Source organism: Epinephelus moara, chromosome 14 (genome assembly GCF_006386435.1).
Source record: "Epinephelus moara isolate mb chromosome 14, YSFRI_EMoa_1.0, whole genome shotgun sequence".
Classification (NCBI taxonomy): domain Eukaryota; kingdom Metazoa; phylum Chordata; class Actinopteri; order Perciformes; family Serranidae; genus Epinephelus; species Epinephelus moara.
Genome location: NC_065519.1, coordinates 40,935,444 through 40,955,616, shown reverse-complemented (window position 1 = coordinate 40,955,616; position 20,173 = coordinate 40,935,444).

The following is a 20,173-nucleotide window of genomic DNA, read 5'->3' as shown; positions in this document are numbered from 1 at the left end:
CGGTTGCAGCCTTATTTTCAAGGTCTGGATGTGACCGAGGACGAGACACCTCCACCTGGAGTAGTATCCAGCTGGGCTTTATCTAGAGCTCGCCAGATACATTTCTGCCGCGCTTTGGAAAGCAGAGCTAAATGGTAAACAAACTCTAGATAAAACCCAGCTGGATCCTACTCCAGTGGTGACAAACATGGCACCACACCGGTAAGGTAAGACAACACGTTTACATGTCGTTTTCTGTATGTTCTCTATTCTATTCTCTCCTATTTGTTAAATTTATCAACATTTACAATTGCAGACTTTTTTCAACATTTATATTGTAACTACAGGTAATTACAAACTTCTGCTGATGACTAAGTGAGAAATGTTTATTAAGGATGGTTTTCTTTAACATTCTTAACTTGATATTATTCAGGGGAGTTGCGCTACAAGCCAAGCTTTCTTTTTCGGACCATCCTTATCACACCCATAGATGATATATATTAATGGACGTAGCTTCAGTGATGTCACCCATTGGTTTGTGGACTCCCGTTTTGAAGTCTCAAGTTTCAGCAGTCGTTGGAGCCAGAAGTGACCAAAACTGGACGAGATATTGGAGCTGTGGAGGAGTGAGGGCTTCACATTTGCATAATTTCAAGCCTTAAAAAAGGTAAATGTAAATTCCCAGGGGGAAATTATATGTTTTCACTCTGCTGTCATACACACACAGGCTCGAAATACACACATGAACAAACACGACCTATAGTATACATGCATTAAATGGAGAGATGTCAAGGTGAGGGGGCTGCTTTGGATGGGTGCCACAAGCAGTTCAGTACCTTGCTCAAGGGCACCTTGGTAGTGCCCAGGAGGCAAACTGGCACCTCTGTGGCTACCAGTCCACACTCCATAAGAGGTACATACAGGGACTAGAGCCGACAACCCTCCGGTTCCCAAGCCAAGTCTCTATGAGCTACTGCCACCCCAGCAAAGGGCTGCAGGCTGGAATCAAACCAACCATCACTGTTGCAAGGACAGTGCCTTTGTACATGGGGTGCCCACTCTAACTACTGAGCTACTGGGAGTCCCTCAGTTGATAGACATGGAACTTGGTTCAGACATTGATGATCCCCTCAGGATGAATTATAATCTGTTTTTCCAGTCCTTTTCATGAGGGAGCCTAGAGAGACAGGCAAGGTTGCCAGTTCGGTTCTGCAGGATAATGGAGAAAGTGAAAGACAAGCGCTTGCCCTCCATTCATTATAATCACTGTATAGCCCTTGGGCAAGGCCTGGAACCTCAGTCACTCTTGTGGCAGCCCTGTCTCCTAGAAATTATGTTAATATGTAACTAATTTGAAACAGCAAATATGTTTTGCAGTTGGTGATGTAGGGTTTGGAAACAATGACTAAATTACCTGGTAATTAATTAACTGGATGGTTTAACGAGGGAATGCATTGATTTGATTGATTTATTTTAATGTTAAATACAGTATTAAATAACCCACAAGGTTGCTCTGCTGCTTCCCACAGCTTCTGGTACATGATGCGTTTATTTGCATCCTTTTTAAACAGGCTCATTTTTTACGCGGTTCTATGTAGTTTTCACCTGTCTGAGGGCCATGGTGCCACACACAGAGAAGAAAAACTAGACCGGCAGTGTAAAAGTAGAGCCGAGCCAAGCCAGACGATGCCTGTGCAGGTAAACATGGTTTCCATGGTCAGTATGGCAGCCTAAGTTGATTATAATGGAAGCAGTCTGCTGAGGGCATGCTGCAGCAGACCTGTCACGCTGTGTCCATGGTCTATGTATTTCTGCCAGAAGCCTAACCACAGACAGGAATTTGGACACAAACCCAGTATTCTGTTGTGACAGTCCTGTACCTTATGTGTCCACCATCCACCCCGACCACATCCCGGCAAATTCAGCGAGGTGCACAAATGAGGTGTTTCATTGACTAAAAGAAATATTTTCTCTAAACATAATCCAGGCAGCAATTACGTTGTCACCACAACCTAATTATGGATGCAATTTAGTAATATACAAACTAATTTCTAGAGGACGGGGTTGCTAGTGGGGTTACTACGTGGTCAAAAGATCAGACTGAGGTGGGTGAATGAATTTTAATGTTTCCAATACTCTGGTTTCTGACCAAATACTTGCAAAACTAATGATATTCCCATCAGCCTCTGCTGCTGTTAAGCAAAGGATAATTAGCAAATGTTGGCAGGTTAAAATGCTAAACTAACATGATGAATGAGGTAAACTTATATCTACCTGTATCCCACTACTCAGCTCAAGGTAATGGGATTCCATGATTTCTAACCAAGCAAACTGGTTCATCCTCTCTGTAAACAAAGTAAACACACATCTCTTGGACTGAAAGCCCTAGAGTTTTTCTACTTGTATAGCCATTAGAGGCCTTATACAATTTTATTTTCACCTGCAGTAGCACCCTGCAAGAACTGTGAGCAGGTATGTAAAATCTGTGTTTCCCTTTAAGACAAAGCAAGTGTAGTGTTGGGGAATGATAAAGATCAGCTACAGGTCATTTTTCCGAGCATACCAGGTATGGGTAACCAGGTAACATCTAAAAAGCTGCATGAAGGACGTATTTATGGAAATGTAAAAATACTGGCTGTGACCCTGACCTTTTCTTTCCCATACTGGTCCCATCATTCCCCATTTTACTGTCACTAGCCCCTTTTACGCTGCCTCTTCAAGGCGGGAGTTTCACAACATTATGCCACCTCCCCGTCTGTATAAAAGATACAATCATGGAATGGGCGTACAGAGTTGTTTTGCCTTTCAGCCGGCATCAGAGCCGAAACCAGGTGTGTATGAAATGGAGAGCCGGCAGGACGTGATAATGGCAGCACAGATGTGATGTTTTGACAGAGGTGGATGAAGTACTTGTAAGCCAAACTTGAGTACAATTACAGATACCCTACCAGATAGAAGAAGATAGAGGTTAAAGTCACTTATTAGAGCATTACTTAAGTATAAGTCTTAAAGTATCTGATATTTACTTACCAAGGTAATTTAATGATAATAAATGTATTTAGGTATTAAAAGCAAAAGTACAAGTTAATGCTTGTAATAAAAAGCAAGCGCTCAGAAATTTGAGAATTCTGGTGTTTATTCCTTAGTATCATGTACACCACCACGCCCAACACATAAGGTGCTGACTTTCATCTGGCTCCTTGCCTGAAACCAATCTAGTAAGGTTGAACCTACCCAGGCTGCAGACCCCCCAGCATAGTTTACAGGGCCTTAGAAGCAAGCAAGCGTCATCACCACAACAAGGTACAGCACAGGGAGAAGACCTTAAAAATCACAGCCTACCATACACATGAAAAAAAAACAAAAAAAACAAAAACGAGGTCTTTTTACAACTGAGAGGATTTAAAGAAAAAATCAATTTTTCCTTCCCTCCCGTTGCTTGACTCATCTGTACGTCCCTTCCTTCCTTCCTTTCCTATTTTTTAGTAAGTAACCAATATGCTTAGGAAATGTAGTGGTGTAAAAGTGAAAGTTGACAGAAGTGTATAAACTCAAGTAAAGCACAAATACTTCCAAAAAATACTTAGGTACAGTAACTAAGTATTCTAACTTCACTACATTACACCGCTGTGTTTTGACGACTTGTTCTGCGTGTGACCCACCGCAGTAGATTTAAAAGTCTCAGTTAACAGCTAACTCAAAAAGGACAACAGCCAAAAATTTCCACAAATTGGGAAAACAATGACGTCTGGAATCTCCTCACCCTCCGAGCAGAGGACGAGATCAGCCATCTTACAACAGGGACAGGAAATGATTGTTATTGCCATGTTATGCCACTGTTATTGTTCATAAAGCGCTGCTGATGTATAACTTAAATGTCACATCAGAGGCTGACACTGTTGTGTCCCATGTCTCGCCTCTTTTTCTGTAATGCTGGCATGTTGTCTTAAATCACAGTGGAGAGGAATGATGCAGCTGTTATGTGGTTTTGTGTAAAAATGTGTGCCTGTGTGACATACATACAGTACACCTCCTCCACAGAGGTCAGTATTGGTCAGCAGGCTGTAGTTTTCCACAGCTGTTTATGTGAAAAGGCAGCCGTTGACTGCTACGTGTGCACGGTGTGTGGCCCGACATCACAGATACATTGTTTTGTACCATCAAAGGGAACATATTTGCTTAACATGAATGAAAACGGTATGTTTAATATGCAAACAAGACATCATTAATTCTCTTTGCTTAGGAAAGTTCCAAAGCATTTTTCAGGTGTTAATCATTAATGAGATCAACTGATGTCAACAGTGAGCTTTTGAATTGGCACAACCTGGATAAATGTTCTTTCACCAGGCAAACACTTGATGAGTCTTTTTTCTCTGCTTCATTGTTGGCCAGTACAGACAGATGTGTTGATGCAGTGGTTCCCTCTTCAGGAGGTCACGTAGATTTGCATTTTACAGATGACTCCTGGTCTGCAGTATCAGTGCTCTCTGAAGGGTTTTTGTCGCAAAGTTATTTTTTAACTTGTAAAGTGCTGCTTTTAAAGGCTGATGAAGAAATCCATTAAAACCAGTCATATTTCTCTCAAGGTCTGCTTTTGCAGCAAGCAGACTGATACAGGTGATCTCCATCAGCAGTAAGTTTTGAACACACATTTAAATGAGATATGAATTTTAGTTAGTGTATGACAACTTGTCAAAACACCACTGATTAAACCACAGAGGGAGCATCAATTCAGTATGTGCTCATGTTTATACTCTATCCTGCGTCTGCAGCCAGACAGGAGAGCACAGACAGTGATTTTACATGACTAAGCTGCGCTAGAAACTAATCAGCACCAGATGCCTAACTGTCTGTGGGACACATGACAAACTGGCACCCACCAGCCTGTAAACATAACAAACTTTTATGAGAACTGTGGAGTTCAGTTTTGTGTGTTTGTGTTTTCTGTAAGCCAGGTGCACACTCCATGGTGATAGCTTGATTAAGTTTTTTCAGACAAGTGGTTCACACATGGGAGAAAATGTCAATGATATAGCAGGTTTTATTTGGGCATCTATGATTGAATTTATTAACATTTTAACATCACTGGATCAATGAAATTACTTTTATTTTTAAAGAATTGCCTCTGCTGTAGCCTCCACAGTTGCTGAGGTCTTACGTATCTCTGCAGCGTCCTGTCACCTCAACCCAGCCACTCGCCCTGAGATTTCAACATTTGCTTCATCACTGTCACTGCACTGTCGCCATGTTTGCTTTCCTGGGAGGAACTGTGGACTGCAGACGATGACATGTGTTGCTGTGCACCCACGCTGCTGCAGCTTGGCTGACATGTTGAGTTAGGCTGAAAGATTACGGATGCTGTCAGTTTTTAACAGGCAAAGCATGCATGTTTTGCTGGTTTAGTCATGTCTCAACATACATAGTAAATTATAGCATAATATAGTGACATGGCCTGCAGTGTTTTTCTAGGCACCACTGTTACACATCTGTCATTCTGCAATCAAACTCTTCTGGTCTATTTAGTAATCTAATAATTGGAATTAACCAACAACACCTTGTGGCAAATACAAGTTACACAGTTGATTTTAGCACAGAGGTTACAGTAATTCTTGACCTTCATCAGTGTACAGAATGGAATAGGTTACATTTTAGCATTGAGGGACACATATGAAGCAGGGTGTCAAGGGGTCCTCTCCCAGAAAATGTTAAGCATCAAAAATCCTGCAGTCTGATGATTTTTTAATTAATGATTTATGTTTTTTTTTTTAATTGATGTAGAGAAAAACACAAATTCAGGCGGAAGCTGACAATTCACAGTAAAAAACAAAAAAGGAATATAATGCTGTAAGGCCCTAAGGCATTGCATATTGCTTTAAAAATATTTCTGCTCCTATACATCAACTTTTCGTATTTAGGCCTCTAGTTTCGCAGACCGGGCGAAGTGCAGGCGCAGCGCACCTGCGCTTCGCCAACTGGGTGTGGCCAGGCGGATTTTACAAGTTTGGCACACCGTGTTCCTGGCGCAGCTACTCCTCTTTCCCACCTCCGTCCCTCCTACCTGCGCAAGTCGGAAAGAGGGAGGAGAGAAGGCGTGGAGGGTTTTACACACATGACACCAATCAAATGAGCCCCTCTCCTCGCCCTTAAATGCGCCGCGCGAAGGCGTAATGAGAGTTTACTCAATTCGCCATGGCGGAAGAGAGCAGCAGCGTCAGACGGCCAAACTTCTCCCAGGAGGAAACTTATGTTTTGGTCCGGGAGGTCCAAGCTCGCAGTGTCCGAATATACGGAACTGCGAGCAGACCTCCACGGGCTGATGATGCAAAGGTAGCCTGGGAGGAGGTCACCACAATTGTAAATCAATGTTGCGTTTCTCTCGTGCGCGCGCGCTCTCTCTTTCTCTCTCGCAGTCTCACTCTGTTTCTTTTCTTTTGACTTTTCTAAGATGACAGATGCTGAATATATACTCCCTATCTGATGCTGTGGCTGTTTGTGGTTGGCTGAGAGGGATGTGAACTCATTAGTTTGCAGCTGTGTTAATCAAATCAGGTTGGGTTTCCATTACGCGTGCCAAACGTGCCAAACGGTGCCAATCCCCTTTGATCTGACATCAGATGTGACGGGACAGTCGATATAGAGATACATTTATGTGCTGATTGCAGATAGTTGCATTGAATAGTGGTTTTTGTGAGAAAAATGAATGGTAGGCTCGAAACGTTGTCCTTTTATACTATGATGATAGAATAAAGTATATTTTTTTATTGGGAGCAGCTACAGTGTTGCGAGTCTTTTTCTTTCTTCCTGACCATCGTTAATGTGCCTGACATTCTGGAAACCTGCCTGTGAGGTTTTGGTGAAGTGTGCGCACTGTCCGCCAGTCAGCCAAACTGCCACTACACCGGCTGTGCTCCCCCTGCGTTGACAGTAGACCTGGTTTCAGCTGGCGAGCTTTTAGCGCACCGCAAAGCCTTTTGGCACGAAACTGTCACTGCACCAAGCTGGATCTGTCGACAACTCCCCCTGCTGCGCCGCCACACCCATCTCAGCGCACCTCGGTCTGCCAAACTACCAAACTGAGCTGCCCTGCTCGAAACTAGCTCTGCGCGGGGTTCGCCACCCTGCGCTGCGCCGGGAAACTAGAGCCATAAGTTGTTTTACATTGCATCAATCCATTAAATATTCCTATTGAAGTTTCAGTAACAATATGAAAGTTTTTCTTTCCTTAACTTCTTCAAAATTGGCCAAAATATCCTTGAAAAATCACTTGTGGGTCACTGATTGACAGCAGCCATTTTGGATGTCTCAATTGAAGGCCCTCGGGTGCATGAATTACTGATTCCTGGTGGATTATCCATGCACTGCATGTGTCTGATTGTATACATCAGGTTTTTCAGCAAAAAAAATATCACACTGATGATATAGAGGTCTCAAAAACTGATGTATCAAATATGATACACTTGGCAATACAGGGTTAGCACCATCTACTTGATATTCAGTGGTTACAACTAAAATTTCCACAGTGGTTGTACTGAATGCATGTGTTAGTTATATCATTAAACTTTCATTCAGCTGAAACAATAGGCTACTCCTGCCAACTTGAAAAAAAAAAAAACAGAAAAAAACATTCACCTGTGCTGGAAGAAAAAGAGCAGGCCAACATTCCTTCAAGTCATGGACAGCTGGGGACATGGCGACAACTTCCTGTCTACGAATGGAAAATGTCCATTTTCTCGTTGATGATCTGGGAATTATTCCTCTTCTTTAATTCACTAAAGAGCTCCAGTCTTTCTCGTTCCAAACCTTCTTGCGTTTTTCCCTGTGGGTGAGGTGGCAAGCAGTTTGCCTCCCGTTTCCGTGCCTTCTTCACATTCTTCGCAGGTGTTTTTTCATTTGCTCGTTTCTTTATGAGGGCATTCACATCAAGCTCAGGGCACCCAAGCCCTCTGAGTTTGGATCTGTAATTACCCATTTTATATTTCAGCCGTTGTTGCCATCCGTAGCATCCATTGCAGGACCCTGGTTCTTTAAGGCAAGGATGTTTTCGAATCAATGCTTCTGCTACATCGGCAAACTGTGCGGATGTAGGATAGGCAACAAACTCAAAAATACTTTCAGCTAAGCTTTCAAGGATGCTTAGAAGGATGGCAGTGGAAGTGAGTGGACTTCCATCTTTGTTGAAAGCTTCGTTACCTGCTGCTAGCACAAGTTCGGTGTTACTGAAGCTGACAGGAGCTGCTGGATGCACGTATGTTGAGGTAATCCACATTAGTTACAAGCAAGTTGATTGAGCCGAGATCAACAATGTGAACAACCTTAATTGTGTCTTTGTGCTTGAGATCTTTTGTTGAGGAAAAAACTCTCCTCCAAAATCATCATCTCTGTAATGCAAGGTAAACTTCCTTGGCTCCAACCCATACTTCTGTTGAACGATAGATTGAAGCTCATCCACTGTCCCGGGAATTCCACCAGGCAACTCCAGCTTGTCAGTTACATGGTCCTTAAGTATGAGGCAAAGTGCAGCAGCAGCATTCAAATGAGACGTTTGAGCATCTGTAACAGAAAAGGTATCACTTATTCTTGCCATAACATGTAGGTATTATAAACATCTTAGGTAAAATGTGTGTTATACAATAGTTTCCCTTACAGTAGCTATTTGAGATTAGTAGAACTTGATTAAAGATAAAAACTTACCAGGAACATCAGCATCAGGCAAATCCACCTCTTCAGTGTATATTGCATTCAGCATTCTTTCAGCACTGGACATGTTACCTAAAAAGGTATTGAGCATAATGACATTTTGTACCTCGTTTACGGTCGTTTCGGGTTTGGTTGTTGGCTGCAACATCTGCCATCTAATTCTACCATCACTAGATTGCAAAAAGAATGCATGAGAGAAGAAGGATCCTGACCACAACACTTCAATCACTTAATTAGAGACAAGAACGAGTGGGACACTGAGTACTGCTTGGAGGTGGTAGCTTTATTAACTTTGCTCCTTGCCATATTGACCACCTTTTCCCTCACCGGCACCAATTTAATTGGCATGTCACAGCTTAGACTATAACGCCAGCATAAATATGACAAAAGGCTATATTACCAAGCCATCTATGGCAAGTCGATGTACCTTTTCAGAGTCACCATACGCTTCCCTGTAACGGTGTATGCTGCCAAGGGGAATATTTCAGACAACTGAGCTGGCTCAAGAACTTTGATAGTCTTTGTGTTTTCCAGCTCATAGCTTCCAAAATGTTAAACAGTTAACTCACCAGGGAACTTTGCTTCCAAAGTTGTCTTGATGTCCTCTTTCAGCCTAGTCAAGTCCACCTCTGACAGTTTTGTTACCTGCAATGACGGTTGGACAAAATTACTGTAGATGATATCCAACCATCATCTGGTGCTTCACAGAAAGGGACAGAAGAATGTTTCGAAAAGAGTGTGTATGCCTGACAAAACACTTAAAAAAGCTTCAAATCGCATGGTCCACAACGACACAAGTGATAATGCTCTAGAAAATAATGCTTTGGAATAAGTCTTTCCTTGGGGAAAGCCTCACAGAATCTGTCGATGCTCAGAAATCTTACTGTCCAGGAAACAAATTGTTTCCTCTGTATGTACTGGGGCTATGACAAGTTCAAGTATGCCCTTGAGATTGAGAAGAACCTGCCATTTTGGTTCACTCACTGGTATCTTTGTGCCAACAATGAGAGGAAGGAGCTGCAACAAAGCACAATTTTCATGGGCATTTTCAGCAACAGCTCCTTTTGCAGCAAAATTCAATGTTACTGGTTTTGGTGCATCCTTCTTATCTGCCCACCTATATGGAAACTGTTTGATTCATTTGTTCAGCTTTACGAGAGTGAAATGCTTGCCCTTGATTAAGGCAGAGAGACAGTGCCAACTCTTTTGGTACAATACCTTCAAAAAGATCATGCAACAAATCAGGTGGGTAGCCACTTTTTCTGTCAGTGAACACAGTTGCTTTACTCCATAGCAATGGGACCCACCTGTGCTCTCCTGTGCAGTCTGGACATGCACTCTGTGCTCTTCTTTTGTCCTGGGAGGACATGTTCCTGTTCAAACTTCACTTTCTTTAAACTGGGATCGTTCTCCAAGACATCACCTGCAAACGTATGAACCTGAGAAGCTCTCAACGAAACCACCAATGGAATGGGCACCTAAGTTGTCTGCAATAAGAGACAATACCTTTGACTCGTCTGCCTAAAGAAGGATTGTAAAGTCCCTCCTGTTGAAGGCATGCAAGATCTGTGAGCAGTGGCTACAATACAGTACTATATCTGTATTGTTTAATGTCATCAGCTTTAGAAAGAACGGCTAAAAAGATTGAAGTCAGTGAGGATCGGAGTATTGGTGGCACATTAGCAAGAACCCAATAAACAGCTGTGATTTTGTGCTTTTTTTCTCGATGTTCCAAGGGGATTGCACACTTCAAATTCATCCACATATAGATTGAGAGCAATGGCTAGATCGTTTTCTGAGAACAATTCATCATTTTTAAAGTGTGTGCCATCCTGAAATTATTTGTACTGGGTTTCAGAGTTGCTTCTCTACCACTGTTTATGAAGTAGTCCAGGATCTCCTTCTTATTCAAAATTTCAGATAAGGACTTAAGAATGGGTACATACTGGAAGCTTTTTCCCTCCCTAGCATTAATCACGTATTCAACAGGTTTCACGACAGAGAAATTCTCCTTAAAATACATCTTTCTCTTGTAGGTGGTGGACAGAGGGCCATCACTCCTCAGCTCTAGGCTGATGGGGTTGGATTCACAGAGCCCTGCAGGGCTTAAAGAACTGCGGCGTGGCGCCGGATTTCCGGCTTGACAGACATTTCTAGTATTTTATTTTTTTTGTGGCAACAACTTGGCATAAGTTAGCATTTAACGAATCATCTTATGATTTTCAGCGAAGCACATGGGTAGTTCCACCAATAATATAGTGTTATCAAACTCAGCTGGCCAATAAGAGCTGGGTGGGGAGGGTCTAAAAACAGCATACACACACACACACACACACACACACACGGACAGGGTTTCAACACACACTAGCACATGTTGTTTAGGTGTCCAAATGAGTGTGGGTGAATGTGCAACAGAAATGGACAATTGAACTGCGTTTGAATGATTAGCTTGTGTTAGCTTGACCGCCAGCTATCGGACACTGAGAGAAAACAGCATGCCGTGTGCGTTTTGTGCAACAGGTGGATGCGGTAGTCTACCGGTAGGGGAGAGCGAGAGGGCTAAGTAGAGTTGAAGTAGAGTAGAGCAGGGCAGAGAGATGGAAGCAAAATATATTAAACCCAGTATTAATACAGCAGAACTGGAGAGAGGGGTAAAAAATAAATGGAGGTGGGCATGGCTCAAGGAGGGCGCTGAGGGCAAACCATTTAATACATGGTGCAAGAAGCTGAACGAGCCAGGTGCGGCATTTTGCGTCGCTTGTTCGAAGAAGTTGGTGTATGGAAGCAGTGGCAAAAAGGTTTTCCGTCGTCACAAAACCGACCCAAATCACGTTGCTGCAATCCGTGCCTTAAAAAACAACACCACGCTACCAGGGACGACTGCTACGGCTGCAACGGCGCCCTCGATGACAGACCATGTATGTGAGCAGAAAATTCGGGTGAGCTCATTCATTGCTGAACACGACTTGTCCTTCACACTGGCCCAGCCACTTGTCAGCCTTTGCAAAAAGCTTGCAGAAGACAAAAACATGCTGACAAAGTTGTCTGTGTCGAATCAGCATGCCAGCTACCTGAGCATACACGGCGTTGCCCCAGAGTTCAAACAACGGCTCTCAAAAAAGCCTCCAAAAAACATGTTTTCCATGAACATTGACGAAGCAAGAAACGTTAACATGGACAAGATGTCGAATGGCCCTGTCCGCTATTATGATGAGGAGCTGGTTCCAACACCTTGCAACCAGAGAGGTAAACATAGCCAATGCCACAGCCCCCATGGAACAGCTCAATGATATCATGAAGTCTAATTGTCTCGACTGGTCACCAGTCATCAGTATTCTACTGGATAACTGTGCAGTGATGAGAGGCAAGAGGGGTGGAGTGGAGACACAAGCGAGAACGGAGAATCCAAATGTGGTCAACATAAGTGGAGACACCATTCATATGGTGTCTAATGGCGCCAAGGCACTCATGAGCCCCTTCTCCTCAGACGTGGAAGATTCCTGCAGTGATATTTATTATGACATAGAAAAGTCAACTTAACAGAAGGAGATATTTGAAGAGTTCCAGTCTCTTCTTCATCCAGTCTCTTCTTGATCAAGCCTGTCTCTCAGGCCAAGGTTTCAGGTTTAAGGCTCAGGAAAATTTTTCACCTTAAGCCCTGGCTCTGTCACCATCTTAGACATCACTGAATCATCTAGCTGACAATTGTGCTTCTCTAAGCAGGACTTCAAAATTTCTTTCATGATAGGACCTGAAGTTGAGCCACAAATAAAGTTTAGCTCCTCCACTACCTCATCAATACACCTGTTGGGCACATTAAATATGCTGTGTAGTTTCAGAAAGAGGTGGGATAGATTTGCTTCAATCAAGTTGGGCAATTCTTTCATTTCTTCTTCATAATCCTCGCTTCTCTGAACATCTTCATCAGCAGGATCATCCCCTGCATTTACAGGGTTCACATACCTGTGTAAAAGCTCTGCCCTGAAATCATCCAATGAGTGAGGAGTGTGTTTACGGCTCCTATGAGAGGCAAATGTACCATAAATGTTAGTTTTGAAATGGCAGTTTTCAAAAACACGTGACAGTTTCTTGCTTTTTTAAATGATGGCCAATATGCTCAAAATACTCCCGTTCTGTGGAGATGGTGTTTAAAGTGCAAGATTTAAAAGACAAGACATCATTTGCTTTCACAGTGTCATGTGATGAATGACTTCTTGACATATGAGATTTAAGGCTGGCCCATGTTTTGAAAGAGCAATAACATTCCCAGTAAAGACATGGCAAAAATTGTCCACTGTGCACATGCCGCAGTCTGTAATGTTTCAAAAGCTCAGTCTTTCTGGGGCTTTCAGATTTGCAAATTTTACAGCACCAGTTCATTGTGAAAAGGTACAATCCAGTTTCAATGAAAACCTTGTAAATTACTAACGCATACAGCTCTGATAATCCTAAACACTCTATTTTGCTTGCTAATTAAGACAAATAAAATGGAGAGATTAAGTATTTCCAATATCCTGCACTGTAATAAATCCTATTTTCAGTTCTTCATTAGTTTATTGCATTTGACAAATGTCATCTACAAATAATCTTTTGGACCTAAACAAAATATCAATCACTGTCTAGAGAATGTCCATACATACCACAAAGGTGCTAGCTGGAAATCATTCACCAACTTTCTCAATTTTATGCATTGTTTGATAATGAAACTTGCCTAAAAATGAGTGATTGTCAAGGATGGACTCACATTGACCAACACACAACACAGAAAAATACAAAATCAAATTAATATAAATTGAAATGATTATTCAAACAGCTAATGTTTGATATCTGTAACGAATTAACAACAAAGAAAATGGGTAGAATGATGTTAACTAGATAGCCTTATCTAAAATTATTGCATCAGAAAATGGCAGCCTGCCTAGACTTGACAATGTAACACTCAACCAAAACTTAACAAACCATTGAGCATCTCAAATCGGTGGTAATAGGATTATAAAAACATTCATATGTTTCAGCTTGAACGATGCATGCAAACCTACGAACTATCGCTAGTATATTTAGCAGATTATATCGCTCAGCATTCGCCTTTCTGCTTACATACGTCCATGCGTTTACAGCGAACCACATATGAATGAAGTCCCGCGAGATGTCAGTACTTCTCGTTGGCGTACTTCATGGATGTACTGTATGGTTTACTTCAAAATCAGTGTGTGCGACCATTTCTGGTCATTTAAAAGAATAAAGTTAATTTTGCAAAATAAACAATCAAATATGAGGTAGAGCTTATCTATACGATAGTAAACAGTGTGCAATTTCAGGCTTGTTAATGAAATTGACTCACCTTTTTCCCCGCTAGAGGCAAAGACCTGTGCCTTTGCAGTGGTGTGGCCTGGCCCACTGTTGAGACGCTCCAAAAAACAACCTGGAACTCTGGTGTCTTTAAAAAACAATAGAAAGTACTGAAGTTGCTCTGTTTTTCATCACGGAAACACCTCACCTATTTCTCCCGTCTTCTCCTGTCTTTCTTGTCTTCTTGTCACTCAACTCACTTGAATAGTGCAATAACCCCGCCCCCTCTACAGCAGCAAATGTGAAGAAAAGAGCCGTCTTCTTACCAACGCCACTTTCTAATTGAAGTTAGCGGGTATACACGCACATTTTTAACCAATGTGAAGTAGCTAAAAAGAGCCGATGAACAACACCTCATTCCCAGTAATTTTGCTGTTAGCTAGCGATTTTTTTCACTCCTAGGTCGGCTGTGCATGCACGAGTGACGTCATGAATGTGCATAAACAACAGCGTCAGCCCGAAGCTGCACATAGCTCAGTGATAACGTAATGATCGCCACCATTTAGGACTGATTTCAATCCCTGTTTGAAACGTAAGAGCGACTTTAAGGAACAAAAACTGATCTAATTTGTGAAAGATGACCGGGAGTTACTTGAATGCATTTTACAGTCACTTTCACTCACATCAGTGTAAGACACTTCCTTGCATTCTGGATAATCCACAACTATATTGTCTGACTGTCCTATACTGATCCCTAATTTACCATAATAAAGAAATCCCTGCAAGTCAAGTCCAAAATGGGATACATGGAAGGCCAGTCATTTCAGTTAGACTCTCATGGAGGCTGCCACAGATGCTCATAAGAAAGATATTTTAGTTGAGCCAGGTCAATATAATGACTTGTTGAGATTACTTTAAAATATTCGTTAAATTGCACACAAAAATAAGTCAGGGTGTTAAAAGAACATTTCTTCTTGGTTTAATTTGCTGAATTAAGTCAGTTACTTAGCAAAACAAGTAGATGTAGTAAACTTAAATGTTTTTAATGAAATTGCATGTTTATTTTGAGCTGGAATTACTACCCCCATGCATGATTTTTTTGTAGAGTGTAGAGAGGAAATCTATGTTTCATCTTTGTTGACGAGATGGGATGAATACATTAGTGGTGGACATCGGACACTGAAAGCTGAGACATCTGTGCATACAGTTATCTTCAAATGCCACATGAGCGATAGGCTAGTAAACTCCAGTAAATAGTCTGCAACAGGAAGTTTCGCTAGCCAGCAAAAACACTCACACTGGTGCAGCGTTAGTCGTTGGTGTGAGGTGTGAGCTGTAATTCAGCAGTAAATAATCAGCCGTGTGTCTGACACTGTGGATGGTGGAGCTGCTGAATGGATTTGTGGAGTTTATTAGTTGTAGCGGTGGCTGTTAGCAGTTAGCTCCGCCTATTAGCCGATGAACAGCTGTGGAGCAAGCAGCCACTGGCCAACAGACTTCACATCTGATCCCCACAGGACTCAACTCAGTGAGTGTAGATATGCTGTTAGTAAACAGTCTGAACTCGGATCAGTTTTCTCTGGCAGAGATGGAAGTTTAGTTTTAATCACCAACTCTGTGAGAGGACATGAGTTTAAACCTCCAGACTAATGACCTATTTCCACCAGATTCGTGTTGGTCACGTCTCCGCTGCGGCTGTGCTGCGTTCCGGCTCCGTTTCAGCTGCTCCACACAGCAAAAGCAACCGGTGGGTACTAACGGACGGCGGAGCACGCAGCGGATAACCAGCGCTGCCGTTCCGCAACGGACACGCATCCAGTGGAAATCCGGCGTAACATGTTGCAGATTAAGAATTCAGGCTTAAAGGGATAGTGCGCACGAGACCAGCGAAAGCACGTGAACACACATGAAGGCGGTGCCCATGTCCCACGGTCTCGCGCAAGCACACATACGTCAGCGCGGTGTACAGAGAGGCAGTCAGAGCTACAGGCTACAATGAGGCTAAAAACAGAGTTCAAATGACGTTTTTCCAAACAGCTTTTTATGTTGGGGCTTCAGGACACTTGGATCACTACGGACGAGCAGTATGGAGATATTTTGTGGTTTCAATTATGTGTTTTTGGACGTTTGAATCTGGGGCGCCGTCAGCCTCTATTAGGTGGAGTTGTGTTGCTACCTCCTCTCCCCTTGGATCTCCGCAAGTGTTGTGAGGACTCTAAACCTTCACCAGAGCCTCCCTCGGCATATGGGTGAGTAGATAATGGCTGAATTTTCATTTTTGGGTGCACTATCCCTTTAAATTAAGTTGCTTTTCTGTCTCTTAACAGTGAGATGGATAAGTCGGCATTTACAAAGAACCTGGGTACAAATCATAATTGTCTCAGATTAGTTATTTGTGGTGTTTTTGAGAGCATAAGCAGAGAGATGTTGGTCTGGTCTGGTACAGATACAGGACCGAGGGGCCCCACGAAGAGTGGTTCATTCAGCTGTACATACTGTACCCTGCATAAAGGATGTTTACACCAGGTGCTACAAAAATTAGGCCAGGGGAATTGTAAAAAAAAAACAAAAAACTGCCTTTTCCCCCTGCTGAGGTCAGAAAGGAGGTACCGGTTACACCAGGCCAGCACTGAGCCTCTACCTGGATCCTAAATGAGGACACTGCCTAAGACTACTAACCCATACCACATGTTATATGTATATTTTTCATCCTGTCCCCATGGGCATACATTTAAATAAAGATGCTCTTCAGATCTTATGGTTGAAACATCCATGTGCTTATGAATATTAGGTAAATAATAGATGTTGCAATGTGACAGTGATATATGTTCATGTTAAGTAACCAATGGCAAATAACCAGCAGGACTCAGAGGCCATTTTGCTTTAGTCTAAGGCCTCTGTCTCAGCTATCAGCATTGCACCTTAATGCTCTGAAGGGTTTAATGGACTATTCAGCTAATTTACACAGTCAATATGGGTCAAAGATCTGTGAAGGACTGACCACCTCAACAACTGATTTAAAAAGGATCACCCCCTAATCTGCACACAAGAAGACAAGAATGCAAAAGCAAACATTACATCTAAAAGAAAAAAAATAAATAAATGTCCTGCAGGTGAGCTGCAGCAACAGGATAAGAAGCTGCTACCTCTCCTAACGTGACTGTTTGGCCTACGAACACAGACTGCTGGTGATTATGGTGCTGCTTAAGCTTTGTTTACATCATAGCAACACTGATAAACAGGCCAATGTTTTATACTCTAATTAGATGAGACACCTAATGCTTATCTTTCATCATCATGTCAAACTTTGTGACAATGTATGTGAATATTCCTCCAGTTTATAAGGTGGTAAATATATGAATATTATTAATTTTGATGTTTACTCTTTTCCAGCTACCTCATAAAATACAATATTCTCAATGTCACACCAACTCAGCGATCAGCCAACCAATGTTACACATAAAGGTCAGTTAAATTGTGCCAGGGAGAACTACATAGCCTGTGAGAGTTTTGTCCTTGATGATGTCACAGTGTTTTTACCTCAATTATCTCAGCTTGGGCTTAAAAACTGAAAATGTATGGCAGAAAGCCTAAGTTGAGAACATGAGCTTTCACCAGGCAGGTTGAGTCTAAGAAGAAAAATATGCTATTAATGCTATTTGTTGCATTATGGGTAAGAACTTAAGCCATAGACACCAGATATCTCAGCTTCTGGCTTTATTGTGACCTGTTTTTGGTATGGATGTACGGCCCATGTTGCATGTTTACATAAGATATTAGATTTAAAGAAGTATTTCAGTGCTAGAAAGATGGTCTTTTCATAAAACTAGACTGTTTAAGCAGTAGAAAGACACAAATACTTTTTAAAGTGGCTCTACATGACCTAAGAAAACAGAGAAAATGGGCTGTGGCATATGCTTTTGCCAAATAGGTAGAAAACCTACAACTGCCAGAATGCACTGTACCACACCGGACCAACAGATGCTCCCGCTGGTAGGTGAAACTCATCTGTCAGGCACAATGGCGGCCAGCTGCTAACAAACATTCTTGTGCAGTTAAACAGTAAGCTACAAGATGTTTCTGAAAACATTTGAGGTTGGAAATAAGCAATCTGGGTTTATAGCTGATCAGCACTGCCTAGTTTTACTGTTTGATATCAGTTTTTTCAGCCTCCGGTTTCACACTATGGTGCCCACTTTCTAATGGTTGATATCCTATGAAAAATACATGCACATCACTTCTCATTATATCCATGGAATTTGCGCCCCACAAATGACGTTATGTCCTTAAGGTACAGGTACGTAATTACGAAAGATAGGTTTAAGTTAAGAAATTACTGTGGTCAGGTTTAGGAAAAGAAACATAGTAAGGACGTACCTTAAAAAGACTTAAAGTTAACATGGATCCAAACATGCATCTCCAGGGGAGAGCCCTGAGTGAAAGCCCGTTTATTTTGTAACCCATCCACCACCCAAACCTGCCTCCTTACAAATGCTCAGGACTGCTTCCTTGTTTACTGCCGTCAGTGAATTGGTCATGTGATCACAGCCTTTTAAATATGTGGGATATGTATGAGTATGACTTTGGGTGCTTTCCTTTTATAGGAAAATATATGAAAACTTTGTGAGAACAGCCTGAAACAGTGCACTGAAATATGTTTCTGAAAACATTTTAGGTAACAAATAGGCAGTAGCATGGTCTTGGTTTGTAATCAATCGGCGCTGCCTAGTTTTACCATTTGATTGGAGTTTGGTCTGAGTTTGAGAGATGGGGGAGAGGTCTCTTGAGCTGCTTCTCTTTGTGCCTGCAATGGTGGCGGCAATACCAAAATGCCAACAACAGTTGGCTGGGAGGGGAGCAGGGAGATCTGAGCACTAGTTAGATGGAGGAAAGTTTGCCACATTTTGTTTTACACATACTACCCACATTGTTATGTCACAAAGCTGATTAAAATTATGCAAATTATCCCTTTCAGCTGAAGTTTAAATCTGCTGCATCAGGTCTTTAAGTGCTGTACAATGTGCAGCTGTCACATCAGAAATAAACAGGGTGGTAAAATAAATATATTGTGAATTAACACAACTAGCAGTTTTTCTGACAGCATCCCTCTCTCGTGTTAATTGAAGCAGTGTTGCTTCTTACTGAAACTAGTATTTGTCAAAGGCGGAAGTAGGCGGCAAGCAATCGATCACGTTTATAGGACCACATGCGGAGCCTGAGGAAGAAAGCCTGGGTCTACATAGCAGGTTCATAACCACCTAAGGCTATAAGGGCTGTTGAGCCATAACCTCCCATGTAGATTCCAGCCGGGGACATTTGTTGCATGTCATTCTCCAGCTGTTATCTGTGTGTCTCTTTGCTGTCAACTGTCCAATAAAAGTGAAAATGCCAAAAGACAATCTTTAAAACAAAACAACACAAATCTAATTTGCCTGAAATTTGCACATTTTTGCTACATCTGAAACCATGAAACCATGAAAAGTAAAACAAAACTAATAACTATCAGCTGATTCTGATTTTTAAATAAAGACGCACCCAGCTGCCAAATACAGTGGACAGGGTTCACTAGCATTGCTGTATATCTGCTGTTGATCCCTAGCTTATACATCCATGTATAGTGTAAATATACTTTTGTTTGTTACCAGCTGCTACAACGTCACAACAGCTGGTATTGTTTTCCTTTTGTGAGTCAGTGTGTGTGAGTGTCAGTGTCATCATGGCATTATTGAAGTGTTAAATGAATACAAGGGAATCCAAATGCAAAGGATCAAAAAGGTTGGCTTCCATCTGGACCCACAGGGAATCCCATCTTCCAAACAACAATGACACAAATTTTCTTAACTGAGCTGACCAAAAATATCACGAAAGGTTGGTTAAGTGTTGGCCCTGTGGTATAAACAACAACTACAACAACAAAAAAGTTAAAATAATGTTGTTTTCAGTGACATAAGAAACGTTTTTTCCTCCCAATAATGCTTTTTAGAAGATCAGCATTGTACAAACTTAAAGGGACAGTTCGGGTTTTTGGACATGAAGTTGTGTGAAACACTGACCATCTGTAGCTCTGATGTGACGGTGTCACTACTCTCAACGAGCCTCCTGCTCTGAGAAATCGCCCGTAGCTTACCGGAGAAAAAGTAGTTCTTAAGATATAAGGGGGACACGTAACCAAAAGGTTTTAAGCTACAAAAAAGTATGCATGTGTTTT